This window comes from Notamacropus eugenii, chromosome 4 (genome assembly GCF_028372415.1).
Source record: "Notamacropus eugenii isolate mMacEug1 chromosome 4, mMacEug1.pri_v2, whole genome shotgun sequence".
Classification (NCBI taxonomy): domain Eukaryota; kingdom Metazoa; phylum Chordata; class Mammalia; order Diprotodontia; family Macropodidae; genus Notamacropus; species Notamacropus eugenii.
In genome coordinates, this window is record NC_092875.1 from 261,208,323 (window position 1) to 261,217,773 (window position 9,451).

General features: G+C 39.5%; 1 pseudogene; it reads right to left on the bottom strand.

Moving 5' to 3' along the window:
- Positions 1-8,305: 8,305 nt before the first annotated feature.
- LOC140502484 (jupiter microtubule associated homolog 1 pseudogene) lies at positions 8,306-8,719 on the bottom strand (annotated as a pseudogene).
- Positions 8,720-9,451: the final 732 nt, after the last annotated feature.

The following is a 9,451-nucleotide window of genomic DNA, read 5'->3' on the forward strand; positions in this document are numbered from 1 at the left end:
AGACGATCAAAGTTCTACAGCTGGAAGATAACTCGGAGGCCCAGCATTTTGTCGATGGGAAGAGCAGAGAGAGGCCTAGGGAGGTTGAGTGATTTATCCAAGGTCACACAGATGATAAGCTTCAAAAGAAAGCTCTAAAACTGGGTCCTCTTATTCCAGAGAGAATATACTTTTCGTTGTTTTAAACTGTCTCCTTTTAACTCTTAATTCATATTCATATTATGCTTTACATATTAAAAAGCAACTTATTGTTTACAGAGTACATGCCTCAGAAAAAACTTGAGGTTCGTAGAATAAGGATGACTATTCCAATTTCATATGATAAGGAAACAGAGGTTCAGAGAGGCTGACTTTTCAGATTAATCCTAAGGTTATGAATAAAACTAAATGATTTTGCCCTAGCCATATAAACTCATTGCTCCCTTTCCTTTTAGTTATATCATCACCCTTTCATAAGTTAACAGTATCTCATATCTCATGCTAAAGAAAACAGGCAGATTTCCATCAAGTGTTTATTTTTTAAGACAGCAAAACTAATGTTTTTAAAATGATGTTTCTTTCTTATTATTGAGGCAAGATGTAGTTGCTGCTGGGACTCATAGTGTCTCTTGGCACTGCTTCCCCCTGCTTTGTAAGTAGTAATGTAATACAGTTGTGTGTCAGGTTCATTGCTGGGGAAGCCTGACTTTTCAGTGGCTTAAGCTCGTTCCCCAAGACTCACATCCATTGTCCAATTGTCACCACAATTATAATGTTACCTTTTGCTCTACAACGTTTCCTGAAAAAATAAAGGTGGGAAAAGAGAGAGCAGAGGAGAAAGTAACAAAAGGTACTCAATGTACATATAAAACTTAAATATGGAACAGGTTTATTCCCACACAAAAAAGAGAGTACCAGACATGAAAGAATCAGTGTGAATTATAAAATGCTTAATCTATCATTTCTATCACAACCAGCTGGGAAGCTAACATCCCAGCCTCCTCAGCACCTAAACAGTTTCTGCAAGGCTGCTAATTATCCAATTCACCTCAGGGATTTTTTTTTCTGGTGCCCTTCCTCCCCTTCCCCAGTGTTAATTCTTTCAGCTCAACAGTGGCAATTGTTCTGGTGGCTTCTACTCTTTAGCCAGTCCACTCCTACCATAGCTGGCACAGAAGTCTTATCTAGTTAAGTGTCCCAGCCCTAGGTGACACATGGGCCAGGTTGCCATGACTGTGGGATCAGAAGGGACCCTGTTTTCCCCACTCTCACTAGTGTTACATCATGTCATATGATTGCCTATAGCCAAACAGGACCTTTAGTCTGAAGGCTTTTCTCTAATTGGCTACAATATTCTATGCTGTCTGCCATCATGGAGCAGGAAAGGAGGCCAAGGGACGTCTCAGGTTCTACCATGTCATTTTATGATTGTGATGGAATATTATTGTGCCATAAGAAATGACAAGCAGAATGATTTCAGAAAAACTTGAAAAGACTTATATGAACTGATACAAAGTGAAGTGCGCAGAACCAGGGGAACATTGTATACAGTATTTGCAAAATTGTACTGTGAAGAACTATGAATGACTTAGCTATTCTTAGCAATACAATGATCAAAGACAATTCCAAAGGTCTCCTGATGAAATGTGCTATTTGCCTTCAAGAAAGAACTGATATTTTCTGAAAACAGACTGAAGCATACTATTTTCCTCTTCCTTCCCTGTCTTTCAAGTCTTCTTGTACAACATGACTAACATGGAATATGTGACCCAAAGTGCAAAAAAAAAAAAATCCTTTCAGTGCTATGCCACTACAGGACTGGGAACAGCCTAATCATATTCAGAGGTTCAAACAATGAGTCACCTTGTATTTGGAGCTTCCAAAAGTTTCCGGGAGATCTCTAGGCACATCCCTGAGATGGTGCCTATGGCTACATTCAACTTTCTTACACTGTTCCACCAGTTTAAAATTTTCCTGACCTGAGCAAAGTGCTGACATTTTTATTTAATTTAATTTTGGAATTTTGTCCATCTGCTCAGTCTTTCAAGAATGTCATCTGAGATCCCAGGGAGGTTCACTGTCCTTTTCCTTGCTTTTCCAGTGCCATTTGTGAAAGAATTCCAAAACAGTCAACATAGCACAGAACAAATGTACAAGCAAAGATCACTTTTACCTTTCAGATACAGTTGTGCAAAGTCAACAAAAAAGTGTTTTACAAGTTTATCAGGCATTTGGTTTGCTTAATAACTAAAAAAAGCCTTACAAAGTTTATCAGACATTTTGTTTGCTTAATAACTAAAAAAAGCCTATCTTATATAAAGAAAATAATTCAAAAAGATAAAAACTGGAATAAAATAAAATAGCAAAAATGAAAAAAAAATTGGAGAAAAGGAAAATTGAGCATCTTCTCTGAGAGAAAGAATCTCTAATCCTATCCAAGCTCCTAAAATACATAGAGCTTTCCCCATAGGAATTACAAACCAACTGAAAACAACCTTATCACTCTTCAAATGAAAAACCAAGTTGTGTTGGATACATATTTTTCCATAATTTGCTTCAGTCAGGGCAATATAGTAAATGTCTGGAGAAAACCTCTAGGTATCCCTTTCATACACAGAGCACACTCAAATTTCTCCAACAGAATTTCTTTTGGATCCTTATGGTATAGAGCACTGGAAATTTCTCTATTGAATCATGGTCACTGCAGGGGCAATCCTAATGGAGTTTGAAAATCACCTAATAATAGAACCATCAGGTTTAGTTCAAAAGAAAGGGCACAGGGATACATAGCCTCTGACCACATGCGGAATTATCAAAAGGCTTTACTGGAGTTAATCAACCCCTGAAAAACTAGACAAAGTCTTCCACATATAGCATAGTGGTTAGAGGCAGAGTTCAACTAAGGTCATGGTAGAGGGGCAGCCTTTGGGAATCCTTGTCCTTTTCCTGCCTTCATGTTTTGCAGAGGGTTCAGCTACTGGGGAAGCCTGACTGTTTAGTCTTGCTATTCTTGTATACACTACGTAGCCCTTGTAAACTCTTGGTGTCTTTATCTCAGCTTGTACCTTTACTAGCAAGTTGGGTACCCTAGAACAAGGGATGGAGGTTGAGAGTGATTTTCTAAGACTACATATCTCACTTGCCCCTACTGTGTGCTTCCTGGCATGATTGTCAGCTGATTACCACTTAGTTAGCTAGATTCAATCATATTTTAGAAAGGCATGTTTATGGAATGACCGAACAAGTTGTCGTATATGATTCTGATGGAATTCTATTGTACTACATGAAATGATGAGCAGGATTCTCTCAGAAAAACCTGCAAAGACTTACATGAACTAATGCAAAGTGAAGCGAGTGGAACAGGAAAAAATTGCACACAGTAACAGCAACATTGTAAGATGATCAACTGTGAATGACTTAGCTATTCTCAGCATACAATGATCCAAAAGAATTTCAAAGGAATCATGATGAACAATGCTATTTGTCTCCAGAGAAAGAACTGATGGAGTATAAATGGAGACTGAAACATACTTTTTTATCTTTCACAACATGACTAATGTAGAAATCTGCTTTGCATGACCTCACATGTATAACCTATATCAAATTGCTTGCCTTTTCAATGAGGGGTGGAAGAGAGAGAATTTGGAACTCAAATTTTAAAAAAAAGAATGTTAAAATTGTTTTTTACATATAATTGGGATGGGAATAAAATGTCAAATCATTAGAAAGGGCATTTACCAGGTAGTATAGTAAGAAAATACAATATTGAACATTCCACACAAAAGTCTGTGATACATTCTCTAACTAGTACATACAGAGCCCAAAGGAAAGGGTACTCAGGCTTAACATATGTGGCAAAGGGGTAACTCACCTCTTAGAAGACCCTATGGTGTTCTCCATAGTTAGTGTCTGTCGATTACTTTGGAGAGTTATGAATTTGTATCCTTGGCTCCTGATGTGGACACTATTATCAGTGGTACCAGGGATGCTACTAGTAGTCAAACAGAAGATGAAAAGTCCTGAGATTTGCAAGATCCTTCCATTGGCCAGACAGAAGGAATGGAGGAACTGAAATTGATCAAAGCTGAAGGCAACACTGAGATTGGACATGGTCCTTCAGATAGGCTGTAATCAACAATTCCTTCTCAATCCTCTCTATCTCCACATGCTTGCTCACCTTTGAGTCTTTCTTGGCCCAGATTGTCTTCATATTTTGCAGACAACTATTTGGTTGAGCTGTTTTTCAGTGGTGTCTGACTCTTTGAGACCCCATTTGGGATTTTCTTGGCAAAGATACTGGAGTGGTTTGCCATTTCATTCTCCAGCTTATTTTGCAGATGAGGAAACTGAGGCAAATGGTTAAGTGACCTGCCCACACAACTAAGAGGGAATAACCAAATTTCCTAAACCCATTCAAAGACTCTCTCTTTATAGCATCACTTCCTTTCACCCACAGACTCCTCAGACACCTAAATTGATCAAGGCTTTTCACACTTTTGGAATGCATTTGATTCAATCAAAATATGTTCCCACCTGGTTAAAGTACCAGGAGGTAGTATTTATCACTTCCTTCAGATGAGGATAGAGTCATTTGATGGATTTACTCAATTGAACTCCACCTTTACTTTTGCAGATAGATGATTTTAGACCCATAGTCTTTATATTTTTGAAAAGGCATATTTCATAGAAGAAAAGTATTCTCTTCCTCTGAACTCCCATCATCTTTATACCCTTCTTTCTATAAGTTTTCTATTTGACATCCATTTGAATCTTATAACCTGAATAAGTCAAGCTTCTTGAGGGTAAAAGCTGTGTCTTATTCACCTTTGTCTCTCTCTCTATAGGGCATAGAACAAATATTTTGCAAATAAGGGGGATTCCATATAGGTTGTGAAAAGGAAGATCAAAGGAAAGATGGAAATGTTTAGTTATTTAGCTCACAGTTTTGCCTTATTCTGCTTTGTTTTTTGGTGATGTAATGTGAAAATAAGTAGGGTAATATATATGCTTTCTTAGCAAGAAATGACCACCTCTCAGTGAGGAGTCATCCTATCATTTGAATAGCTGTGGACTTTAATAAGTCAGAAGGCAGCCCCTATTCCTGCATAAAGACCAAGAAAACTTTTTCTTTCATGTAGAGCTAGTGCTGGGCAACATCCTGTTTAGAAGACAAAATCCTCACCTTTCTTTGCTTTCCCCCTGTCAATAGTATCTCTTGCCCCAGATTTCCAATCTCCTGTTCTCTAACATTTTCTCCATAGTTAAACCTATCCTCAGAAAAGAATGAATAAACTCATTCACCTAAAGAAGCTAATTATTTACATCCTTAAAATATTCTCTTTTTTAAGAAGAGGTTCATTTTAGTAAAAAAAAAAAAATTCAAAACTAGGACATAGCCAAAGAAAGGAATCTCTAATTCTAAACTTTCACCATCTAAAAGAGGGTGACCTTCTTACTATAAAGGCACATAACATTAGTGATTTTGGGGATGAATTTACAATAATGAATCTTTGAATTTATTTTTGGTTGCAGTGTCTACCTCAAATATAAAATTGGTGTGTAACGTACCATAGGGAGGCAGCACAGTATAGTAACTAGACTGCTAAATTGAAGTAAGGAAAATGAAGGTTTGTCAGGATGCAAACTTGTACTTGGAAAAAAATGAGACTATCTGAATATTAGTTATTATTTCGCATTGATATGGAAACAAGATATTCCTTGGTCTTTACAATTTGAGGTAAAAAAAAAACTCAGTGTATACAGATTCTGTATCATGGTTAGAGACTGGACCCTGTGAGTCACTGATGTAGAGAATTTGTGGTGAACAAATGGTTTCTCCCAATGCAGATCAGAACCTTCTCTACTTTGGCCAGTATCACATAGCCAGTATGTCAGTCATTCAGTCAATGAACGTAAGTGCCTACTATGTGCTAGGCACTATGTTAAATATTACGGATTCAAAGGACAACAAAAGACAGACCTGCTCTCAATGAATTGACAGTCTAAAGTGGGAGACAACATGTAAACCATTATGTACAAATAGAATATAGGAGGATAAATGTATATAGCTAAAGTACACATAGGAGGATGTATAGAGGGATATATATATACATACATGTATACACATACATGCATACACATACATACATACACATACATATATACATACATATATACATAAAGTATAAAAAAGTGTATATATATGTATATATATATATATATATATATATGTACTTTGTACTACTTGTACTATGTACTAGACTATAAGGAGGATAAACTGGAAATAATCGATAAGGGGAAGCCATTAGAATTTAGAATTAAGGGGCATCAGGAAAAGCTTGAGATTTTAGCTAGAACTTGAAGGAAGCCAGGAAGGTAAGGAGGTAGAAATGGGGATGGAGGACGGGGAGGCACAAGACATTCCAGGCATGGGGGACAACAGAGGTAAATGCCCATAGTGGAGAAATACCAGGGGCAGGACAAGGATCCAGGTCTCCCTGGCTGTGTTCCTGTCATGGGGGATACTATGCAGCCTTCTTCTAAAGACTTTCTCTTAAAAGAGTTTTGTCATGAAAATGATGTCCCTGAAACTTCCCACCTCTCCCTTTTCAGGAATGCACTTTAGCACTGTCTTCTTATAATTTCTTAAAGCTCAAAGTTAGTTTTATTAAGTACCTTGGCTTCTTTGTGTGACCTTCAGCTTTCTACTTCATCTGGAAAGGACTTTCATTAATAGACACCATTTGTGATTAAGGTAGCATTTAAAGGTGATCACAGCCTAATCCAGGGCTTATTATACTTCAGAGAGAATGTGCAGCCATTTGCCCAGCGTTTCCATATTGCTGCCAGGAATCCACATTGCTTTTATTAAAGTCGCTTTTAAAAATGTGTTAAGGAGCTGATTTTTTAATCAGGAAAAGCGTCAGGTGGTAAATGTACCTTTTGTACCAAGACAAGGATGACCTTATGCTATTGCTAAATATAGGAGAGGTGAGGCCAGATGAAGACTTGGGAACAGGGGAGCCGTATGTAAGTTTCAGACCTAACAATACGAGTTCTAAGAGCTTATTCCATGGTGTCACCTTGATCTCTGCAGAGAGAAAAAAATGCTATTAGATAGAAGTAGACAGATCGGTAGGAGTAATAAGAGAATGTTTACACAAGAAAAAAAATTGGGTACGAATATTTTGGAGAGGCATGAGGAAGGGGAAGGGAGAGAGAAAGAAAAGGACTGGATCTTAAAGGTTCTAAGGACAGACACACAAAGAGAGACAGAGACAGACAGACAGATAAAAATTCAGACAGAGATAGAGGCAGAGACAGAATGAGACACAGAGAGAACCATAATTAGACATAACGAGCCATAGCTACAGTTCACAGGGGTGGGGGGGGGGTGTTTCAATTGAGGGAGTCTCCATTTGGTGGGAAGTCCTATGATAGAAATAGTAATGATAAGAGGTAGTGGGTGGATCACAGGTCAAAGCATGGGGATGTTTCCATGGAGAAGAAGCATACTTCTGCAGAAGGAAAGTACACTGTGCTGGGGATGAAGTACCCCATCCCACATGCACAGGCTGATTCTCTGGGCCAAATTATAAGGGTAGAGAAAAATGGAATTGAGACAATGGAAGGGTGGAGTTGACATGGAGAAGTAGGAGACCATAGACTGTGGGGAACAGGGAAGAAGCTTTGATTTAGGTAACCTAGCTCTCAGAATCACAAGGTTTCCTAGTGAAGCTGTAGGGTAATATGTTGTCAGGTCTTTCATATAAAGGAGAGTAAGGTTGATTTGATTATTTACCTCTGAACAAAGGGTGAGAGAGAGAGGACAGAGAGAGAAAGAGATAAAAGGACAGAGGGGAGGGGAGAGAGAGAGAGAGAGAGAGAGAGAGAGAGAGAGAGAGAGAGAGAGAGAGAGACGGAGAGACAGAGAGACAGAGAGAGAGAGAGAGATGGAGGGAGAGAGAAAGATGACCTGCACACACATGGTCCCTGGTCCTGCATGATAGTAAAGGCAGGACTTGGTAGAGCGCTAGGGCCAGGCTGGTTACAGAGAAACTATCTTTTTTCCTATGAATTACTCCCATGTTGGGTAGATGATCTCCTCCAGGGTTGGGTAAGGGTGAGGAAGTCAGGAGGGTCTTTTTCATGTACTAGTGTTCTGTGTGAAGTATAAGAGCTTACTATCTGTCAAATGCTGGAGATAGAAACACAAAAGAAAAGAAAGACAATCCTTATCCTTTTTTTTTTTTTTTTTTTTACATAAAGTGCTTTATCAATGAAAGAAATTTTAAAGAGATGTATAGTCAGGCTCAAGTGGTTCGGTTCACAAGCATGGAGGGGAGGGGAAAAATTGTCCTATTGAACCAAGGCCTAAGGTGGACTCATCACCAGGAGGATTTTTTTTGAATGGTTCTGGTGTTGATGCAACTGGGCTGGAACAGGTTTCTCAGATTTCTCTTCACTCTGTCCCAGGTCAGCTTCTAAGACTGACTCCACATTTTCATGTACATCACCTTCTGCCTTTGGACCTACAAGAATCTCCAGAACTGGCTTCAGAAGAGTTTCTTCTTTGGAGTCCAGATGTTTCAGAATTATCCCTACCAGACAGAGCCCCTGCTGACTTGACCCAAGAGGGTTGATTTTCTTCAGATGTTCCAAAAATATTAGATGCCATTTTATTCTTTCTCACTGCCTGTTCTGTAGGTTCATCAAAGCCTAAACTAAAATTAGACTCACCACCTGGAAGACCTAACACATTTCTTGAGCCTCTCCAACAGACAGAAGAGGAGAAGAAAGGAGAGGAGAGGACAGGAGAGGAGAGGAAAAAGTGCGTTACACCCAGACACTAGAACAATCTCCCTGAAGGAGGAGAGGAGGAGGAAATGGATGCAGAGGGGTCGAACTTGGCATTGGGGATGGGGAGAGAGGGACAAGGGAAAAGCCACAAGTCTGGGATATTGCAGACCTTGACAGACAGGTACCTCAGGCTAGAAGTGGGGCTGAACTTGGTGAGTGTGTGTGTATGTGGGGAAGGGGATCTGGAGCATCCCCCACTGCCTCTCCAAGAAAGCTACCTCCCTCTCCTTACAAAGCCCAGGTCAGCCCGGCTTGGGCAGGGAATGGGGACCACAAGACCCTGAAGCCACTTCCTGTAGGTAAGCCAGGTGACAATCCTTGTCTTTAAGAAACTTATAGTCTAATGGGGGAAGGTACTACAAAAAAAGGAGCTGGAAAGTGAAGTTTGGAGAGCGTATAGGTGGGTGAAGATAACAGGTGGAGGGACATGGTCTTGAAGTCAGGAAAGACAGAAGCACGACTGAGAGGGGAACGAAGGGTGGCCAGTCTGGTCCCCTCAAAATGGAAAAACTCACCAATGCGAAAGGCAGGCAGACATAGCAGAGGTATGTTGTAAGGTGAAAGGGTCACAGTAGAAGACAGCTTGTTCAAGGGTGAGATTGTAAACGAAACA